The 23227-nt window shown below is 36.5% G+C and overlaps 1 protein-coding gene across 12 annotated transcripts in view; it reads left to right on the top strand.

Annotated features, from left to right (window-relative positions):
- The window catches only part of WNK1 (WNK lysine deficient protein kinase 1), a 145842-nt gene that overhangs the window by 24774 nt on the left and 97841 nt on the right, over positions 1 to 23227 (top strand). The gene's annotated exons all lie outside the window — the stretch shown is intronic.

The following is a 23227-nucleotide window of genomic DNA, read 5'->3' on the forward strand; positions in this document are numbered from 1 at the left end:
TCGTTGTTATTAATCCATTTGTTGCAGCATGTTATTTAACCTCCATGTGTTTGTGTTTTTCAACTTTTTTCCTATAGTTGATTCCTACTTTCGTACCATTGTGATTGGAGAAGATGCTTGATATAATTTCAATCTTCTTAAGTTTCTTGAAACTTGCTTTGTGGCCTAGTGTGGACTATCCTGGAAAATGTTACATGTGCATTAGAAAAGAAGGTGTATTCTGCTGCTTTGAGGTGAAATGCTCTTTCCTTATCCATTTGGCCATCCTGTGTCTTTTGATTGGAGCAGTATCCATTTACATTTAAAATAATTATTGATAGTATGTAGTTATTTTTAATTTTATTCATAATTATGATAGTATTTCCCTTTCATCTCTTAAAGAAATCTCTTAATCATTTCTTGTAGTAGTGATTTGATGATGATCTTTAGCTTTTTCTTGTCTGGGAAGCTCTACTCTCCTTCAATTCTAAATGGTAGCCTTGCTGGGTAGAGTAATCTTGGTTGTACTTCCTTGCATTTTATTACTTTAAATATTTCGTGCCAATCCCTTTTGGCCTGCAAAGTTTCTATTGAGAAATCAGCCGACAGTCTATGGGAGCTCCCTTAGTATATAACTAATTGATTTTTCTTGCTGCTTTTAAGATTCTCTCTTGTGTTTAACCTGTGGCATTTTAATTATGATGTGTCTTGGTGTGGGCCTCTATGGGGTCATATTGTTTGGAATTCTCTGCACTTGCTGGATTTGTATGCCTATTTCCTTTGCCAGGTTAGGGAGGTTTCTAGTCATATTTCTTCAAATAAGGTTTTTGATCCCTTGCTCACTCCCTTCTTCGGGTAATCCCTATGATGTGAATGTTGGTATGCTTTGTGTTGTCCCAGAGATTCATTAAACTATCCTCATTTTCTTTATCCTTTTTTCCTTTTGCTGTTTTTATGGGTGTTTTCTACTACCTTGTCTTCTAAATCGCTGATTCAATCCTCTGTTTCATCTCCTTTGTTGGTGATTCCTTCTCACTTTAAAAAAAAAATGGTTTCTATGTCCTTTTTGTGTGTTTAGTGTTTCTTGGTTGAAGTTCTGAGTTCATCTGTTCTCTCCCTAACCTCATTGTGCATCCTTAAAACCGTTGTTTTGAACTCTGTATCTGGTAGATTGCTTTCCTCCATTTCATTTAGTTCTTTTTTTGGAGTTTTGACCTGTTTACTTTGGGACATTTTTTTTTTGTCTTTTCACTTTGGCTGCTTACTCTGTGTTTATTTCTATGTATTAAGTAGTTCAGATAGTCTCCCAGTCTTGGCAGGGTGGCTTTATGTAGTAGGTGTCCCATGGGGCTGGGCCCAGTCACATATTCTCACTGTTCACCTGAGGTGGGTGCTCAGAAGTACCTCTTGTATAGCAGGTCCTCGAACGACATTGTTTTATTCAGTGTCGTTTTGTTAATAATGTTGATGAGATGTCATAGGAACTTAACTCTTGTTTCTATTAGCTTATGGTAAAATTGGTTTTGTTACATATTGTTTCACTTAAAGTTGTATAACCTATTTACTAGGTTAAGTGAAGACTTACTATACTTAAATAATTGTACCTTTCATCAATATAAAATATGTATTGTCTCAATTTTTTTACTTAAATTTCCCTTTTTATATTGTTATTCTTTTATTAGCATTTATCTCATTTATTTCTGCATCTTCTTCCTTCCTGTATCATTTTAATTTCAATGTTTCTTGTAAACAATACTTAGATAGATTTAAAAGGTGGGGGGAAAGCCTGCTCTCTTTTAACAGAGAACTTTAACCGATTCACATTTATAGCAGTGATAACTGATTTGTTGGAGTCAGTCTTCTTCCTGCTTTCTAAGTGTTTATTTCTGCCTTTCTTTTTTTTTTTTCCTTTTGATTTGAGAGAGGAGAGGAGAGGAGAGAGAGAGAGAGAGAGAGACATCGATGAGAGAGAGAGAACATTGATTGGCCACCTCCAGCATGCCCCTCCCTGGGGATCTGGCCCACAAGCTGGGCATGTGCCGCTACCGGGAATCGAACTGGTGACCTCTTGGTACATGGGTTGATGCTCAACCACTGGGCCATACCAGCTGGGCTGCCTTTTCTTTCTTTAGCCTGACTTTCTTTGATGCATTTTAATCCCTAGTGGTCTGTATGTTACATATTTTTTATTGTTCAAGTGATTAAGCTAAAATTTATTTTGAAATGTAACATTTTAGAACTTGATTGTTTTAAAAAACAATATTATTTTTCTTCTTTCTTTTTTTTTGTATGTTCCCCTAGTGGGAACTGAATCCGGGACTCTCTGGTCTGCAGACCGATGCTCCAACCGCTGAGCCAAACTGGGCAGGGCTATTTTCTTATTTCTTAGGTGGTATTGTATAATGAAAAGAGGGCAGATTCTAGATTAAGATAGGTTGTGCTTGGATCTTGGCTTGGCTTCGCTACTTTTTGATGGTGACTCTCTTGTGTCTCTATTTCTCCATCCTTAAAGAGAGGATCATAACAGTACCTACTTCACGTGGGTTTTGTTAGGTTTACCTGTGCTAATAAATATATGTAAAGCACAGATACATAGTAAGGGATCAATAAATGTTATCATTATTAGTTAGTTATTAATAAAAGCTTAAAACTGCATTAATTAGCATAGTTCTTGGGGATCCCAGTGGTTGCCTGTCGCTTAATCTGTAGATTTCGTATTGTTTTAAGAAACTCATCTCTATCCTTTTTATAATTCTGGTTTTATTATTCTTTAATGTATGTGGGCTGTTCTCAAGTCTATCTTCTGTTCTATCTCTGTTCAGCTGAGTTTTCTACTTTTATTTCTTTCATTTTTACCTTTGTGTGTTCTTTCTCTTTCTCCTTCCATCCCCTCCTTAACTTCTGGACAGGTTTAGCCAAAAAAATATTATTATCATGGATGGTGTGATGGTGTCATGGTTATCTGAATGCTTTAATTAAATGTTGTGTGTGTGTGTGTGTGTGTGTGTGTGTGTGTGTGTAATTTGGCTGTGAGGAATAGTGTATTAGAGTTCTCCAGAGAAAAAAATTAGTGGGAGTAGGAGATATTCACACCACCATGCAATTCTTTGACACAACCTGGGTGTTCTATGATTTAACTCAATTCTGACACCAGTCCCACAGGGTTAAGGGCTCAGTTCCACAAAACTGCTCCAGCTCCCTTTTCAGATGCCAGTTGCAAGCCCAGATTGTTACCTGTGCTTCGGTGGCTGGCTATAGATTAGAGGTTTCAACAGTCCCCTTCTTGGGTTTGATTAATTTACCAGAGCAGTTCATAGATATCAGGAAAACATTTAGTAACATCCAGTTTATTAACAGGATATAACTCAAGAGCAGCTAGATAGCAAGGTATGGGGAAGGGGCATGGAGCTTCCAACCCTTCTCCAGTGTTTCACTCCTTCTACATCTCCACATGTTCTCCTACCCGAAAACTCTCCAAACCCAGTCCTTTTGGGGTTTTATGGAGGCTTCATTACATAGACAGTTGATTAAATCATTGACCATTGGTGATTGAACTCAATCTCCAGCCCTTCTCCTCCCCAGGAGGTTGTGCTGGGTGGGGTGGTGGGGGGCGGCTGAAAGTTTCAATATTTTAATCACGTGGGTGGTTCCCCTAGCAATCAACCACCATTCTTAGATTATCTAGAGGCTTTCCAACAGTCACATCATAAACATAACAAAAGATGCCTTTTAAATTGTTTATATCACTTAGGAAATTCCAAAGGTTTTACGAGTTCTGTGTCAAATACATATTTCTTATTTTAAATCACAATATCACATATTACAGATTTATTTCATTTCAAGGAATAAACTTATATGATTGTTGGGGCTGGCAAGTCTGAAATCCACAAGGCAGGGCTGGCCATCAGGTTGGAAACTCTAGCAAGACCTATACTACAGTCTTGAGACAGAATTTCTTCGTCCTCAGAAAGCTCAGTTTTGCTCTTACTAATTTTCAAATGATTGACAAGAAGACCCCCCCCCAATTATCGAGGATAGTTTCCTAATTACTTAAAGTCAACTGATAGTAGGTATTAACCACATCTACAAAATACCTTTACAGCAACATCTAGATTAGTGATTGATTGAATAAGTGGGCTCTGTAGCCAAGTGGACACATTAAACTGTTTTAGATGGTCATACTGTCTCAGGATTGATTGTCCTTATCCATCAGCCTCTTGAAATTAAAAACAAAAGTAATTGTTTGTAATACTACATGGAAATTGAGCATTATCCAGATTTCCAGCACAATACAATTTATAGTTATACCTTGCCCTGGTTGGTTGCTCAGTGGTTAGAGCGTTGGTCTGCAGACTGAAAGGACATGGATTCAATTGTGGGTCAAGGTCAAGTACCTGGGTTACAGGTTCAATCCTAGCTCTGGGGTCTTGTGGGAGGCAACCAGTCCACTTCTCTCTCACGTTTATGTTTCTTTTTTCTCCCTCCCTCCCTCCCCCTCCCTTCTACGTTATCAAAAAAACCCCCAAAAATCCATGGAAAAATATCCTCAGGTGGTGAGGAGTAAGGGCTCGGGGGGAATATAAATAAATATAAATGAAATGTGGGTCATTTGTTGACTTCCAAGTGAAAAGGACCTATAATGTTAGTACTGGAAACAACTGTTCCTAGAATAGCCAGCTAAAGCTGATACTCACACAGTGTCTGAAATATATTACATACATAAAATGTATGAGACCAACATTAAATGATGTACATCTCTTTGGTGCCAATAGTGTTAATAGTTGTTTAGACTTTAACCTTTGTCTATAACACTTTCTGTGAGACTACTTAAGTTGAATGTTCAGAGATGAAGACCACATGTTCTCTTCAATTAAGACATAATGCAAAAGAATACTGAGCTTACATTATATTTTTGTTGGTGAAATCAGGGGTGAAGAGAAGAGTAATGAAACTGTACTAGAAATAGATAGGGAGGTTAGGAGGTAAGATTCATATGCAGTCCATAACTTTGGGAGAGGGTACATTTTTGTTGATGGCACCAAACAAGGCTGCTGATTTATGATAAGCTTTATAAGTCTGGAAAAAAATGTAGCACAAAACCACAGTGGTTTTCCATTCTAGTAATTAAGTGAGAAGCATGACAGTATACTATGTATAGATAGTAACATCAAAGAATAAAGTAAAAACCACAAAATGTTTTGCTGTTAAAATTAAATAAAGTATAACCGTTAACCAATATAGTATGGTGTGGTAAATGATACACCCTACTAGTCATAAAATTTAGTTTCTGTCCTCAATTCTACTACCTATATTAGTCTTCCTTTCTCTCTTCAATGCTCAGGATAATTGTATCACTTTGCCTTCCATTTCCCTAGGGTAGGAACTATGTGGTTATAACTCAGCTCTGTCTCTTCCCATTTCATTAAACCCTGTCTTTTCTCAGAAATGTCGCCCTTTTTTCTCCTTTCATCTCTGTTGCCTTAAATTAGACCATCATCTCATGTTGATAATTGAAACAATCGGCATCCAGCTCTGTTACCCTTGTGCATGTACCCACACTACCCCATCCAATCATACATATAAACCAGTCATTTCCAATACTGCCACCAGGCTCATTTTTATGAAACAAAGCTTCAGTTTCATGTTACTTGCTATTGCCTAAAGTTGCATTTTCCTGACTGAGATCTGGGGGTTGAGAATGCATATTGCATATTGTAGGTTTATAAGAAGTCCTGCATTGTAGAAACTTGTATAACTTAGTTTTACCGATGTTTTCCAAATATATTTGATACTCTTGTTACTATGTCTTTTAACATGCCAGAACAGTTCTCCGTGTGACACCATTCTGTGAAATCTTGGCCTGTTAAAAGATAGTCTAAATTCTTTAGCTTGGTCAGCTTTTTAGTCTTGCTCTAGCCAACATTTTTAGCCCCATCTCCTACCTACCTTATACACATTCAGTAGGGCAGTTATTCAAGGAACACATACTGAGGATATTCTCTCAATGTAGACACTGTAAAGATCAAGAAGCTATTCTTTGCCTTTATGTTGCAAATAATGTTTGTGAAAAGTCCTGTGATTGTATTTTTTGTGTTACTTTTGCTTTGATAAAGTGTCTTCTGAAAGCATTGAGTTCAGGATATTTTTGACTGCAAAATAATTTAATTTTAATCAATAAAAATTAATAATCTTTCTTAAGAAGTAGGGCATTTCCAGAAGGTTAATTCAGTTATGGCATTAAAGATCTCTTTGCCATTCTCAGCGTGTATTTCAGACTAAGGCTCTTATTTTCTTATTCCCAAGTTATCACATGCATCCTACACAGCATTCAGCAGCAAAAGAAACAGTTTCTTTCAGATGTCTCATGTTTCACTGGCCAGAGTTGTGATCATGTTCATGCCTAAATCAAATACTGGAAGTGGGATCTCTATGATTGGCTTAGGGAAATCATCATTTATTCCCTTGGACCAGAGATAAGGCCTATACTTTTCTAGCGCAGGATTGGTACTTGAATCAAATGAGTGATTATGGTTAGAAAGCTGAAGTGTGTTAGGGAATGGCTGGAAGACAGTTGACAATGCCTGCTACTTAACTCAAGTCTTGAGGGATGGGGAGAAAGTAGTAGAGTAGAAGAAAACAACTTTTTGAATAAAGTGATTTCTAACCTGAGTTTTATAGACAAGAGGAGATTAGTAGGAAGACTTTTTCCTTATCCTTCTAAGCCATCCTCATTGTTGCTTGTGTTTTCCTTTCTAAGAATAATTAAGCATGTCTAACATATTTCCCTAGGAATCTATCTTGACCTATGTATGTGTGTGTAAGAGCTGTGTCATGGACTTACTTAAAAGGAACATGCAACAACTAGTTTAGTTGAATGAAACGTTTTATGAGATAAAGGCCTTATAGGAAACTACTCATCAGTTTTAAAATGACAAATCTTTTGATGTCCCAAACTTAAGTGTTAACTTTCTTTTTTAATTTTGGGAGAGAGATACAGTCTAAGTGTTAGTTTGTTTCATTTTTTGTTGTTGTTAATCCTAAACTGAGGATATTTTTTTCCATTGGTTTTTAGAGAGTGGAAGGGAGGGAGGGAGAGGGAGAGACAGAAAGAAACATTGATGTGAAAGAAGATGTATCAATTGGTTGCCTACCACACAAGCCTTGACCGGCCAGGGATCAAACCTGAAATGCAGGTACATGCCCTGGACTGGAAATCCAGCCAATGACCCTATGGCCCAACACTCTAACAACTGAGCCACACTGGCCAGGGCTTGTTTAGTTTTTATTCTCTCTCTCTCCCCGCTTCCACTCCTTCCTTCCCTCCCTCCCTTCTCTTCCCTGTCTTCATTTTCTTCTCTCTCTGTCTCTTTTTTTTAAATGGAACTTGAGTACAATCTTTTGATTCTCTCTGCCTGATCTTGTTCTAATTTTAGAGATGAAGATTAAGTGATCTTCTTCAAATCACTTTGCTTAGTCGAACTAGATTTAGAAGTCAGATTGTTTAAGGAAATGAATTGCAGATGTAGTGGAAAACTAAGGAAAGTGTGTTATATTAAGATTCTATAGACAGTTGTCTTATGATTTTTTTACCCCCTTACCCAAGGATATTTTTCCATTTATCTACAGAGAGAGTTGGAGGGGAGGGGGCGGCAGCAGACATTGATGTGAGACAGACACATCAATTGGTTGCCTATCACAGGACCCCAACCATGCTAGGGACTGAACCGCAACCAGGGTACATGCCCTCAACCAGAATCGAACCTGCAACTCCTTGGTCCACATGCCAACGTTTTAACCACTAAACCAAACTGGCCAGGGCTCCATTTCTAATCTTAAATTTAGTCTCAAATTAGACTAAAAAAGACTAAAAGACTAATTTTGGTCTCTTTATTTTTATACATATTAGTCCAGGTTTAAAACACTTCATAATACAGTCAACCCTGAACAACGTGGGGGATAGGTATATCAAACTCTCTGAAAACCCAGGTATAACTTTTGACTTCCCTAAAACTTAACCACAGTTGTCCTTGGTATTGTTGGGATGGGAGTAGGGAGAATTGGTTCTAGGACCCGGGTGCATACCAAAATCCCCAGATGCTCAAGTTCCTTATATAAGGTGGTATAGAAGAGTGCTTAGTTAGCCCCCTGCATTTGAGGATCCCAACTTCGGAGTGAAAATACGATTTGGATCCGTGGTTGGTTGAATCTGTGAATGCAAACCCAGGGATATGGAGGGTTAATTGTGTATTTATTGGGAAAAAAATCCTCATATAAATTGACCTGAGCAGTTCAAACCCATGTTGTTCAAGGGTCAGCTGTACTTCCACTCCACCTTTAGGCACCAATGGGGATAGAAGTTTTATTCTACCCAGGACCTATAGCCAGAGTATCCACAATGGAAGAGAGGAATTATGGGATTTCCCATTACACCAAACTGCCTACCTGCCTGCTCTTTACCCCACCTAGACCTAAGGATGGGAATTTATTAATTGTATTGGTGTAATACCTAAACACTGCTGCTATCTCCTGCCTCCACTCCCCCCAAAATGAGAGAGCTTGTTAAGGAAGTTTTCTGGAGGAAGAAATTAGCCACATGAAAGAGATGGGGTGGGAATAATGTATGTTGTAGGCTGAAGTCTAAAGGTTAAAGAACTTGTCACAGTACTAACGTAGTATGTATATTAGTTCTGATTATAAAACTGTTTTTCCATATTTGTAAAATTGTTACTAAGGAAAAAAAAACATACAAATAGGAAACCATTTACATTGTTTAATTTTTAAAATTTTACTTCTCAGTTAGTTTACATTGTTTAATATTAAAGCCATATGTAAATGTTTATAGCAGAACCTAAAACTTCTTCATTGCCCCTACCCTCTAGCTTTCACTCCTTTGCCCAGAGGTATGTGCTTCCACTTCTCCATGTATTTAAACAATTACATATTCACATTGGGAAAAAAAATTGTCAGCATATTATTCTGTGACTTATTTTTAACTCTAGCTCATGGAGATCTTATCAGGTCCTGTGGAATTCGGAGGAAAAGAGACAATTTGGATTCAGATATTCGCTAGTTTATTAAGCCTCTGTTTTCTTTATTTGTAAAATGAGGATAATGGTAACATCTACCTTTCAGGGTTGTTACAAAGCTTAAATGAGACTACATATGGACTCCTTAGTCTTGGTAAACTGACATGTGCTAGCTACTGTGATTAATAAACTAGGCCAGGAAACATCTATGTCATTCTCCTATACCTAAGAAATAAATATTTAGCAATAGCAATAGAGCAAAATTAGCAAACCCTCTAAATCTTTAGGGAGCCTAGCAATGATGGCAATGATGATTGTCACCAAATGATTAAAGGGTTATTTTATGAAGAACAAATTAGTTTTTTTCTCTCTAGTTTTTAGAACCATTGATATACCAAACTGTTAACTGTTTATGGAAGAACTTGAAGGGCCTACCAAAGTTGGATGACCTGAAAAGTCTGTAAAATTATAAATGAGAAAACATATTGGCTTTCCTAACCATGATATATTAAAATAAGACACCCACAAAAGAGCTAAATAGTAAATTTAGGACAAAAATAAGGACAGTGTTTTTCTATTCCATGGATAGAAACATTGGAACTGATTATTCCAAATAAAAAGAGAGGATGATAAGATAATAGAGATTTGTATTGAGTGACAGAATGACTTTAGTACTCTACACAGTCTTTCTAAAAGAAATGGGCCACTTCTTTTGTGGCACTGAGACAGAACACTGAATTAGAGTGACCGTAGGTTTGACTAAATATAACTGCTCTCAAATCTACTCTGTGATTGTTTGTATTAGGAAAGATTTAACTTGCCATTGCCTTTTTTTTTTACTTTTTATTTTTTATTAATTTATTTTTGTTACAGATGTTTCTCCTTTTCCCCCATTGACACCCTCCCCCACCCCCGTCCCCAGCATTGTTGTCTATGTCCATGGTTATGCATACATACATAAAAGTTCTATGGTTTATCTCTTCCCTTTCCCCCTATTCCCCTCTTCTGAGGTTTGTCAGTCTGTACCCTACTTCTCCAATGTCTCTGGGTCTATTTTGTTCATCAACTTGTTTTGTTCATTAAATTCCACAAATAATGAGATCATGTGATATTTGTCTTTCTCTGATTGACTTATTTCGCTTAGCGTAATACTCTCCAGGTCCTTCCATGTCATCTCAAAGGATGAGAGATCTTTCTTTCTTACAGCTGCATAGGATTTCATTGTGTTTATGTACCACAGCCTTTATATCCACTCATCTGTTGATGGACACTTGGGCTGTTTCCAGATCTTAGTCATTGGAAATAGTGCTGCTATGAACATAGGGGTACATATATTCTTTCTTATTGGTGTTTCAGGCTTCTTAGGGTATATTCCTAGAAGTAGATCATCGGGTCATGTGGCAGTTCAATTTTTAACTTTTTGATGTAACACCGTAGTGTTTTCTGTAGTGGCTGCAGCAGTCTACATTCTCACCAGCAGTGTACTAGAGTTCCCTTTTCTCCACACCCTCGCCAGAACTTGTTGTTTGATGATTTATTGGTGGCAGCCTTTATGAGAGGTTGTGAGGTGATACCTCATAGTCATTTTAATTTGCATCTCTCTGATGATTAGTGACGCTGAGCATTTTTTCATATGTCTCTTGGCCATTTGTATGTCCTGTTTGGAGAGGTGTCTCTTTAGATCATCTGCCCATTTCTTAATTGGGTTCTTTGTCTTCCTTTTGTTGAGTTGTATGAGTACTCTATATATTTTGAAATTAACCCCTTATATGATGTATTGTTGGCAATTATGCTCTCCCATATAGTGAGTTTGCTTTCGATTTTGATGGTGGTTTCTTTTGCTGTATGGAAGCTTTTTAGTTTGATGCAATCCCGTGTGTTCATTTTTTCCTGTTTCTCTTGCCTGAGGCATTGTATCAGTGAAAATTCTGCTGCGTGTGATGTCTGAAATTTTATTGCCTACATTTTCTTCTAGGATTTTTATCGATTCACGAGTCACATTTAAGTCTTTTTTCCATTTTGAGTTTATTATTGTGTGTGGTGTAAGTTGGTGGTCTAGCTTCATTTTTTTTTTTTTTTTGCATATAGCTGTACAGTTTTCCCAGCACCATTTATCGAAGAAGCTGTCTTTACTCCATTATATGTTCTTGCCACCTTTGTCAGATGTTAATTGAGCATAATGACTTGGGTCAATTTCTGGGTTCTCTGTTCTATTCCATTGATCTATATGCCTGTTCTTGTGCCAGTACCAGGCTGTTTTGATTACAGTCACTTTGTAGTATAACCTGATATCCAATATTGTGATCCCTCCTACTTTGTTCTTCTTTTTCAAGATTGCTGTGGCTATTTGGGGTATTTTTTGGTTCCATATAAACTTTTGGACTATTTGTTCTAGTTCTGTGAAATATGTCGTCGGTATTTTGAAGGGGATTGCATTGTATCTATAGATGGCTTTGGGTAGTATGGGCATTTTAATGATGTTAATTCTTCCAATCCATGAACAAGGTATATGCTTCTACTTATTATTATTTTTTTTGGTATGTGCCCCTAGCGGGAACTGAACCCGGGACTCTTTGGTCCGCAGGCCGACGCTCCAACCGTTGAGCCAAACTGCCCAGGGCTGCTTCTACTTTTTTATATCTTCGTCTATTTCTTTTTCAGTGTCCTGTAGTTCTCTGTGAAGAGGTTCTTTACTTCTTCTTTGGATAAGTTTATTCCTAGGTATCTTAATTTTTTTGCCACAATGGTATATGGGATTTTTTTTTTAGTTTCTCTTTCTTTGAGTTCATTGTTCATGTATAAGCATGCTGTCAATTTCTTGATGTTAATTTTGTATCCAGTTACTTTGCCAAATTCATTTATTAAATCTAGTAGATTTTTGATGGAATCTTTAGGGTTTTCTATGTACAATATATCATCTGCAAATAATGACAGTTTCACTTCCTTCTTTCCAATTTGGATTCCTTTTATGTTTTCTTCATGTCTTTTGCTGTGTCTAAGACTTCAGTACTATGTTAAATAAGAGTGATGAAAGTGGACATCCGTGTCTTGTTCCTGTTCTTAAGGGAAATGCTTTTAGTTTTTGCCCATTGAGTATGATGTTGGCTGTAGGATTTTCATATATGGCCTTTATTATGTCAAGATACGCTCCCTCTATTCCCACATTGCTGAGCATTTTTATCAGAAATGGGTGCTGGATTTTGTCAAATGCTTTTTCAGCATCTATTGATAAGATAATATGGTTTTTATCTTTCATTTTGTTTATGTGGTGTATCACATTTATTGATTTGCGAATATTGTATCATCCTTGCATCTCTGGGATGAATCCACTTGGTGATGATGAATATATATACATATATATTTTGATGTATTGCTGGATCGGATTTGCTAATATTTGCCATTACCTTTTTTTTTTTTTTTTTTTTTTTTTTTATCCTCACCCGAGGATATTTTTCCATTTTTTGTACAGATAGAGTGGGAGGGAGAGAGAGGAAGGGAGAGAGAGAGAAACATCGACGTGAAGGGACACATCGAGTGGCTGCCACCCGCACGACCAACCAGGGCCGGGGACAAACTGCAACCGAAGTACGTGCCCTTAGCGGGAACCGAACCCGGGTCTCTCCGGACCGCAGGCCGACGCTCTAACCGCTGAGCCAAACTGGCCAGGGCTGCCATTACCTTTTTAATTAACCGCTTTATGGAGATAATACACATACCGTACTATTTACCCATTTAAAGTATACAATTCAGTAGTTTTTAGTTGCACAGAATTGTGCAACTATCCCAACAATCAATTTTGGAACATTTCATCACCCCTAAGTAAGTACATTTCTCTAATATGTGTTCCATACCAATGGCAGTTTGATCTTTTGAAGATGAAAATCTGATCAGATATTTTAAAAATTTCAGTGGTGCCATATGTTCTATAATATTAATATATTATAGCCCTGGCCGGTTTGGCTCAGAGGTTAGAGCGTCAGCCCGCAGTCCAGAGAGACCTGGGTTCAGTTCCTGATAGGGCACGTACCTCGGTTGCAGTTTGTCTCTGGCCCTGTTTGGGGTTGTGCCCTGTTTGGGGTTGTGCGGGAGGCAGCCACTCGATGTGTCCCTTTCACATGGATGTTTCTCTCTCTCTCTCACTTCCTCTCTATCCCTCCCACTCTATCTGAACAAAAATGGAAAAATGTCCTCAGGTGAGGAGTAAAAGAAATTAATATATAATATAAATCTTACTGTGTGTGAAGTGCTCCGAGATTTTGGTGTTTATCTAGCACCCTGTCTTACCATTTTCATTCTCAAATTATATATTTAAATAATTTGTAAATTTTTAATTTTGAAATTATATACACACTGTCTTTTTTAATTTCCATGTGCATGTTTTTTTGAATTCCTAATAAATTCATATTTATTTAAAAATAAAGACTTTTCACCCTGGCCGGTTTGGCTCAGCGGTTAGAGCATTGGCCTGTGGTCCAGAGACACCAAGGTTCGGTTCCCACTAAGGGCATGTACCTCAGTTGCAGTTTGTCCCCGGCTCTGGTTGGGTCTTGCGGGTGGCAGCCACTCGATGTGTTCCTTTCATGTCTATGTTTCTCTCTTCTCTCTCTCCCTCCTGCTCTATCTGAATAAAAAGTGGAAAAATGTCCTCATGTGAGGATAAAAATAATAATAATAATAATAAATACTTTTCCTTAATGAATCCTCCCATGTATAAATTAATTTCTTTCTATCTCTTTGCTATACTTGGGTATTATTGATTGTATCCACTTGATTGCTATTGGTTTGTTTTCACTCACTACACAATAGATTTTTATTTTTAGGTCATTGATTTGTTTATTCTTTATTTACATTTATAAAAGAAATAAGAATAAAACAGAAGTGGCCCATTACTCTGTTTTTCTTTTTTTCAGAAAACCACCATTAACACTAAAAATCAAAGCAAACAAAACAAAGTAAAAGGAATACCAAGCACATGGTAAGACGATGAAAACACACAGTAAAAAATTTTAACCCTGCTCTGAATCCCTAAAGGACCTATCCTTAAAAGTGCTATATTTTTTTTTGCAATAGTCTTTAAGACTTTGATTTTCATCTTTAGATGCACGTGTGTCCAGTAAAGTCTGAACAGTTTAGTTAATTTAGTATCATTTTTCCTATTTGGTTTGTTTGTTAATCCTCACCTGAGGATTTTTTTTCCATTGATCTTTAGAGTGGAAGCGGGTGGGGATAGAGAGAGATGCACATTGATGTAAGAGAGACACAGATTAATTGCCTCCCACATGTGCCACAACCTGGGCCAGGGATGGAACCTGCAACCCAGGTATGCGCCCTTGACCGGGAATTGAACCCTTGGCACTTTGGTGTATAGGCCCATGCTGTAACCACTGAGTAAAACTGGCCAGGGAATATTTTCCCATTTTTATAGTTACCTTTTATATAAGGCAAGCATCAGATCATTGGTTTTCAGTGACAGCAGTAAAAATTTTCTTTTTACTATAAATTTAAGTTTTATTATTATAAGATGGATTTTTTAAGGGAAAATTAGGTTAAAAAAAAAGATTGTGATAATACAGTAGCAACCCTAATAGTGATATGGAGACATCTGAATTTAACTGGTTTCAATACAATTTTTGATAATCTACCCATGCCGTAGCTATTGTTCCATCAAAGATTGTTGTTTCTATTGTCTGCTTAGTAAGATGCAGATGATACACCCTTACCCTCTTTTCAGTTCTACAGTTTTGTGCCACATAATGATATTTCTGTCAACAAGAGATCATAAGATTATAATGGATTATACGCAAAAAGTTTATTTGGGATGTTGAAAGAAAAGACTGGACCCAACTAAGATGTTGTATTCACTGCTAGCTCTGGGTGGTTTAAATAGAAGAGGCTCAGCATGCTGTGTACCCACAGCTGGGGTCTGCAGTTGGTGATAGGACAGGAGAGGAGGGGGAGCCTGGGAGCCTTCCTTTGCACACATACACTCACACACTCGTGAGCACAAACACTTCTCTGCCCTAAGTTTTTTTTTATGGTTCTTTCCTCCCAGCCCCTCCCCCCCATCCCTTCCTCTATCTCCCCCCTCCCTTTTATTATTTCTCTGTATCTCTCTGGGTCTCTTTCCATTTCTGCTCTCCCTTTCTCTCCGTTTCTCTTCCTTCCCTCTCTCCCTTCCTCCTTCCCTACTCTACCTATTACATTGGGCTTCTCTCTTCACAGCCTTCCCCTGGTAGCCCCAGTTCACATGCACATGCAAATACACTTAATCTTTTATACATTATTTGTACTGTACATTTTCCTATGTTTAGATACACAGATAATTACTATTGTGTTACAATTGCCGGAATAAGTATTCCTTATAGTAACACACTATACAGGTTTGTAGCTTAGATGTATAGTAGGCTATACCATCTATGTTTGTGTAAGTTTGTACGGCCAATGCATTTTGCAGAAAGTCCCATCCGTAAGTGATGCATGACTGTAATATCTTACCATCCATTGTATGTATTTTGAATTTAGTAATGTTTTGTCTTTTGTGCTGTAAAAATGTTTAAAAGTGAGAATCAAGTGTTTATGGCTGTCCATATTTATCTCTGAGCCAGGTAGTATGGGGACAGTTACTTTTGTAATGCTTTCTGGTTTGCTTGTAGTTTCCAGTGAATGTTTTTTTAATCACATTTTTAAAGTCTTGTTTCATCATCTCATCCCATATATTGAGTCTTCTGACGTCCCAAAGAATTCTTTCAGTTTTCTGTACCTCTATTCTGGACTTGCTGCTCTCTTAAGTAGACCGTTTGTTCTAAGTATACCAAAACAGTCTACTGTTTCCTGAATCCCTTGTATTCCTCTTTCATTTTCTTAATTAAAAAATTTTATGTATATTGCTTAATAAGAAAGTATGCATGTATGGTAAACTTCATATGCTTCTATATATGTGAAATTACTTTTAAAAAATCTGTGTTGGCTTAGGATTTTGTTAATATGCTATTTCTTCATGACACTTCTGATACTCTTCCCCATCCCCTGGTTATGTTTTTATTTTGGAAACTTGTCTTGTAGGAATGGGCTTCCTTTTTTTTTGTTTGTTTTGTTTTTACTTTTTCCTCTGCCATCTATTGTGTTGGGTTGTTAATGGACATCTCTGCTTTGTGAAGTGTTCTAATTCTTGTATAATTTCCACTCATCTGTTTTTCTCTGTTTTCTTTTTCTGTAACATTTATTTGTATATTAAAACTTTGCTAATGACTGTGTTCCTTCCCTCCCCACACCTTCCTGCCTGTGCCTACAGTCCCTTGTCTGCCATCTTGATTTGGCATTATTTTTGCCAGCCTAAGCTGAATTTTTAATTTCGTGAGCAATATCTTTAATTTCTAAGAGTTTCTTTTAGTTCCCCTCCCCATTATTTCCTGTTACTGTTTTATAGTCACAATATTTTTAATGTATTCTAAAAAATAATTTTTAAAAGACATTATTAAAATGAATATTAATGTAGAATGAGAGGAGAAATCACAACATATTATAAACTTGAAAGAACTAATACCAAACAAATCAGAAAATCCAGAAAAAAATTTTGATAACTACCTGATTCAGTTTTAATTCCTTTTTACTCTGAATTTATTGGCTTCATCCTCTTTGATCACCTTTTCATTTGGCAATAAGTTTGTGTTATTTTATAGAGAGAGAATAAGTTCATTTACCTTCCCTTTAGGATTCAGGTTTCTTGCTACATGGCTCTTATTTTTCCCCCCATTTCAATAGTATATTTTTGTGATAAAAATATAACATAAAATATACCATTTTAATCATTTTTATGTGTTCAATTCAGTGATATTTAGTACACGCAGTATTTTGTAACCATTACCACATCCAGAACTTTTCATCATTCCAAACAAAAACTCTGCTCCTTAACAGAGGGGTATGGTGGTTCTGTTTGTTTGTTTTAAGTGTATTCTAGTTCCTGCATTTGAAAAAATTTTGTTTATCCTCACCCGAGGACATTTTTTCATTTTTTGTTCAGATAGAGGGAGGAAGAGAGAGGAAGAGAGAGAGAGAAACATCGATGTGAAAGGTACACATCAAGTGGCTGCCACCCACACGACTCAACCAGGGCGGGAACTGAACCCGGGTCTCTCTGGACTGCAGGCCGACGCTCTAACCGCTGAGCCAAATCGACCAGAGCTAGTTCCTGCACTTTTTTGTTTCTCTGAGGTAATCTTTCCTTTCCACCTGCTTTTTTTCACGGGGTGGGGAATTTTATCTTTGCAGATACTTCTTAAGTGTGGTGATACTTAAAAAAAAAAAGGAGGCTTACTGTGAGCTCTGAATATGGGTGGGCTTATTAACTGTCAGACTTTGCTCTCCATTGAGTAGTCAGGGAGCCCCTAAAATAATGGAACATGAGGAATTTTGTTTGGGATGCTAACTTCTACTTTAAATGCCCCAGTAGTTGCTTTGACTTCTTTAGATTAGAACCATAATTTTTTTCCCCTCCCACCAAAGGTAAACTGTTGGCTGAGCATTTTTCTGTGTGCAGTGAAGCGTAGGGGCATTGATTAGTTTGACCTACAAATTTTTTATTTCTTGTTTTAATCTTGTGTTATTTCTGTTTTACTGGGTCTCGGTCTTTTTGTGGAAAGAATGTGCTCCCTTCTTAGGAACTATATTCTAGGCTATTACTTCTTGGGCTAGAATGTAGCCATTTGCGTTTAGTATTTATTTCCATAACTTTCTTGGGTTATCATTTTGTAGGGTCTAGAGGGAAAGTAGATAACAGTAGTAAGATATTTATATTGCCATCTTGAGTTGTCACCCTCTGCAAACTTCTTGAATGATGTTATGATGTTGAATCACCTTTCTGTATGGTGTGACAAACTTGTTCCTTGGTGTCAGTTGTATAGCTCTTTGATTGTTTGCTTAGCAAAGCTGGAAATTTAGTGTTTGTGCGAGGAGGGGGAATTTTAAGATGGTAGGTGACTAGCATCTTCATATACATCCTTTCTTGTTTTTCTCTCTAAAATAATTATGAAATCAGGAATGAATGAAAACGCTTTACATTACTATAAAAAAATTAGTAGGCATACAGACCTGGGAATGAGTGGTACTAATAATGAGGCAGATTGAACCAGATAGAGAAATGCTATTTAGATTTTAGCACATCGAATATATATCAACTTTTGTTTTTTGGAATGGAGCCCACCAGCAGGGGGAAAAAAATCTTATCTATCCCCATTATTTGTTTGCAAGTCAGACCTGGGCAGCCATTAACTTCCTCTTATATAAATGAGGCAAATATCCTTTTTCCATGCCTGTGGCGTGTCCCTCACAAATATTCTATGTGTTAGCATATCTGTAAATGCAGTGGTTGGGGGAGAGGGCACATAAGTAATACCTGCTATTGTGTATGTATGTAGTGTTCTTGGGCATTGTTGTCCAAAATATGGTATGTGTACTTCTAGAGAAAAAAGCCTTTTTTAACCAATATATGAATTAACAATTTGTTTTAATAAGTAGCAATAGTAGTTGCCTAAGAGGAATGCTAAAATAGTTAAGTGTAGTGGTGTGTTGTAAATAAAAAATATGAAGTAAATATTATAGCTAGTATTGGTTTTGGCAAAAAATTATTGAGATGATAGGCAAGGAGCAGAAGTTCGAGAAACATCTACTAGATAAAAGCTTACTAGAAACTGGCAATAATATTACTATTTATGCATATCAGAATTGTAAATATGAAAAGGGACTTTGATTTCCACATGTGTGACAGCTAGTAGGGCCATAAACACCAAGTGTGGAAGATCTATCTTTGTTTGAGAAGGAGCCCAAAGAAAAAAGCATGGTACTAAGAATTCAGAAGAAGAATGCAGGATCCAGAAGTATAAATTAAAATGCCAATATATTCAGTAAGATGCATGAAGGATTGGCTTATGACATGTGAGAAAGAAAATCAGAATATTTGAGGGATAAAGAAGGCAATTTAAGAAAACAGTAGCAGAATTTACATCCACCTTGAACTTAGTGGGAGAATAAAAAGAGAGCGGATGCAATAGTAAATCAGATTAGTGCTGAGGAAGATACTTTCAGAATTCAGATAAAAAATGAAAGAATAATGATGTGATAAGTGAGTTGAGAGAGAGAGAACAATATGGATAATTGGTATTTCTCCCATCCAAGTACTAACCAGGCCCGACCCTGCTTAGCTTCCGAGATCAGACGAGATCGGGCGCGTTCAGGGTGGTATGGCCGTAGACGATAATTGGTATTTCTAATGGACCAATAAAATTGGTAGATAAGCAAACTTTCCTAAGTTAAAAATATTTTTTTGTGTACAGAAAGGAAAGAACTTACTTCATTCTAGTCAAAAATCAAAAAAGGACTCACATCTTAGATACATTCTAGCAAAATAATTGAACTTGAGAGGTTGGGGGAAGGGCATTTTAGAACTATCCATGTAGAGAAATACTGTTATTTAAAAGCTCTAAATTCAGACTCTTCATTTCAATGTTATTAGATGAAGACCATGGCATCTGCTGTGTTTAAAGGTACTACATTATTGAAATAGGAATTAAGGCATCAAGAACTGAAGTCATTTTATGACTGACAATATGTATGAAATGGTTAAAATTGGAAACATTGCTATAACAGGAATGTACATATCATATTATTGTGACCAGTAATCTATGGCATCAGAAAGGAAGTAATAATCAATCTCCAGATTAACAATAAGAAGTAGGTAAGAAAGGTGATAAACATGTTTTGAACTCAAATGTAAGGCACTCCAGTTATCCTGATACTAGATGTAAGTTAAAGAATGTTGTTGGACAACTTAAAGTAAGCACTGATAGAATTAAATAAGGTATCTTCCAAACCACTGGGAGAAGACATGAAAAGGAAAATAATTCAGTCATACATTAGGTTGACTCATATGAGATAGCCTGTATTCAACCATTATGACTGACAAAAATCACAATTTTATTTGGTTCAGCCTTATAATATGGTTCATTGTATTTCTGTTTTGAAAAAAATCCTGAAGTCTCCACACTCCAAACCCCTTTTGAGTTTAGTTTCTCAGGTGCAAGTGCCACACCCTTTCTCATACTTGGAATTGTATGTGCTTGAGCATAGTGCATAATAATCCTATATAAAATTTAAGTAAGAGTTTGTTTTTGCAGAGCTAACCTTAGGAGGAATAACATATTAGTTAATAATGTAGGGTTCCATTGTCATTGATTATAGAGGTGCCTTTGTCTTGTTGCTGAAACCATAAAACTAAACAAATCTGACTTTGTTTCAATCCCCCCCCCCTTCTAGAAATACAAGAAAGCAATAGAAAAATAACTTTTACTTAATTTTTATTTACTCTTTGAATATAAGTCTGGAAGTGTATGGAATTAGAACTGATATCTTATGGCAGTTTTGAGGTTAAATGGTAGAGTTTAATGGTTTAGTCTGGAGAATTATATTTGTTTCTAAGTGAAGGTATTATGAGTCTAAATAAACTGAAATTTAATTGTCCAGATGTATAGTAAATTTTGAAGCAGCAACTGATACACTTTTCATCAGGGAAACTTTCCGGCCAGCCCAAAATCATTTGTAAACTGCAGTCAGATCTAATTTTGTAAAGTTAGGTGGGTATGTTCAATAAATCAGAGTTTTCCTCCACAAATCCATATTTTGAAAATTATGAACAAGATTTAGCTAAAAGAAAATGTGTATATTCTTTTCCCCCTGATTGACAAGCAGTTTCTAAAAATATGTTAATTCACAGGGTAATTTTATATATTGCAAACTATAGTTAGATAAATTATGGTTACTTTGAAAATCCATAGTTACTGCTGCTTTTTCCAGCAAGTGTGTATGTTTTATTTAGTCAGGGACACTCTGAGGAAGGTTTTTCTATTGGGATAGGAAATTAGTTCATTAAAAAGATCATAAGCAAAACAAGATTGAGGAAAGGTTCAGAGACAGCATTTACATAAAAATCAAAATATGTAAAACGGTACAGCGTATCATTCATGAATGTGTACATATGATGTAAAACTATAAAAATACACACTGGAGTGACAAATGCCATGTTCCAGATGGTGGCTAGCTTTGGGGAGAGGGAGAGAGGAATGGTTTTATTTTTATTTCTAAGAAATATTTATTTGAGTTCCAAAATTAGTAAAACATTACATTGAACTAGTCAGACCTTGCCAAGCCATGAGGATATCAAGTGTTTATTCTCAACATAAAATTCTGATAAGGCAAGTACACTTGTGCAAATCAGGCTTTCTGTTTTTTGTTTTTCTAACTCTTCGAAGCGTACTGCTTGCTGAATTCTGGATCTTCCTGTAATGTTGAAATATTTATTCCCTGACTCCCAAGTGGATATGGGAAAAAAAGGAGACGTTAAGATTGAGCTGATAATGAAAGAATCCTAGAAGAAAACTTGACATAAAGTGTTTCAAGTAGCCCGGCTGGTGTGGCTCAGTGGTTGAGCATCGTCCCATGCACCAAGAGGTCACTGGTTCAATTCCCAGTCAGGGCTCATGCCCAGGTTGTGGGCCAAATCTCCAGTGGGGGGCATGCAGGAGGAGGCCACTTGATGTTCTCTCTCATTGATGTTTCTATCTCCCTCTCCTTCTTCCTTCCTCTGTCTCTAAAATCAATAAAGAAAAAAATTTTTTTTTTTAAAGAATGGATATATTATGCTTGGAGTCCTCCCTCCTGTTAAAAAAAAAAAAGTTAAAAAATTATTAATTTGGTTTTATTTCCTTAAGTGACTACCTCATTATACACACTGAAAAGCTAATACACTGTGTTTTTTAAAATCTGTTTTTATTGATTTTTTTTTTAAGAGAGGGTGAAGATGGGAAGAAAGAGAGAAACATCAATGTGAGAGAGAAACATTGATTGGTTGCCTCTCAGTGTACCCTGATCAGGGATTGAACCTGCAACCTGGGCATGCCCTGACTAGGAATCAAACCAATGACCTTTTGGTGCATGGGACTTCACTCAGCCAACTGAGCTACACTTGCTAGTGCTGCATTATGTTCTTATATACTACTTTATTTTATTGATTTATTTCTGAACAAAATGAAACAGTTGTATCAAGTTCAGTGAATTCTTTGATGGGATTCTATCTTTGTGATGTGCACCCACCACATATGTTTTCCTGTGGTGGCAGATTCTTAACAGGATAATCCACTAAGTTTCCATGCTAATAATTCCATTTGAGTTTTCAGTTTTGTTTTGTTAGCCTCCCCTTTTGGCATCCTTTCATTAGCCCATTAAATACATACATACATACATACATACTTACTTTGGAAACTGTTTCAACCTCTATTCTCTACAGAGTAACAGTTGTCTTCGAAGTGTAAAATTTTCTTTCTATAATGAGCAATAATTTTTCTATCTTTGTTCCCTTCCACATTCAATTTTCTTCTTGTCCTCTTCTGGGTTTTTTTGTTTGTTTGTTTTCTTTATAAAGTTTTAGTGTAAGTCTCAGTTAAGTTAATTTCTTTCACATTCAGGTAAATCTAATCTATTTCAATAAAAACTATTTGAATTTATATGAATGGCTAGATAGTGTTCTGAGTTTTGCTTTACAATGGATATTGTAAATCATTTTAATGAAAATAGTTTGCCTAGGACTAAATGTGTTTACTGTCTTTTTGTGATGCAGCTATTATAAGCATCTGCTATATTTTTAGAATTAACATAAAGCTTTCTATATGTGCCATGTTCTGGATATTTTTGAATTATGTTTGTCTTTTGTGCCCCTCCTGAAGAGGGGCATGGAGAGAACCTCTTAGGTCCCAAACTAATATTTGTGGCCCAGATTTGGGGATGAAGTGGAGGATGTGTAATGATAGAACTGTAATCCTAAGAAGCCTGAAACACCCAATCAGAAAGAATATATGTACCCCTATGTTCATAGCAGCACTATTTACAATCGCTAAGATATGGAAACAACCCAAGTGTCCATCAATAGATGAGTGGATAAAAAAGCTGTGGTATATATGTAAGTGTAATAGAATACTATACAGCTGTAAGAAAGAAAGATCTCTCATCTTTTGAGATGACATGGAGGGACCTAGAGAGTATTATGCTTAAGCAAAACAAACCAATCAGAAAGACAAATATCACATGATCTCACTTATTTGTGGAATGTAATGAACAAAACAAGCTGACGAACAAAATAGACCTAGAGACATTCTAGAAGTAGGGTACAGGCTGACAAA

This window comes from Molossus molossus, unplaced genomic scaffold (assembly GCF_014108415.1).
Source record: "Molossus molossus isolate mMolMol1 unplaced genomic scaffold, mMolMol1.p scaffold_m16_p_10, whole genome shotgun sequence".
Taxonomy (NCBI): Eukaryota; Metazoa; Chordata; class Mammalia; order Chiroptera; family Molossidae; genus Molossus; species Molossus molossus.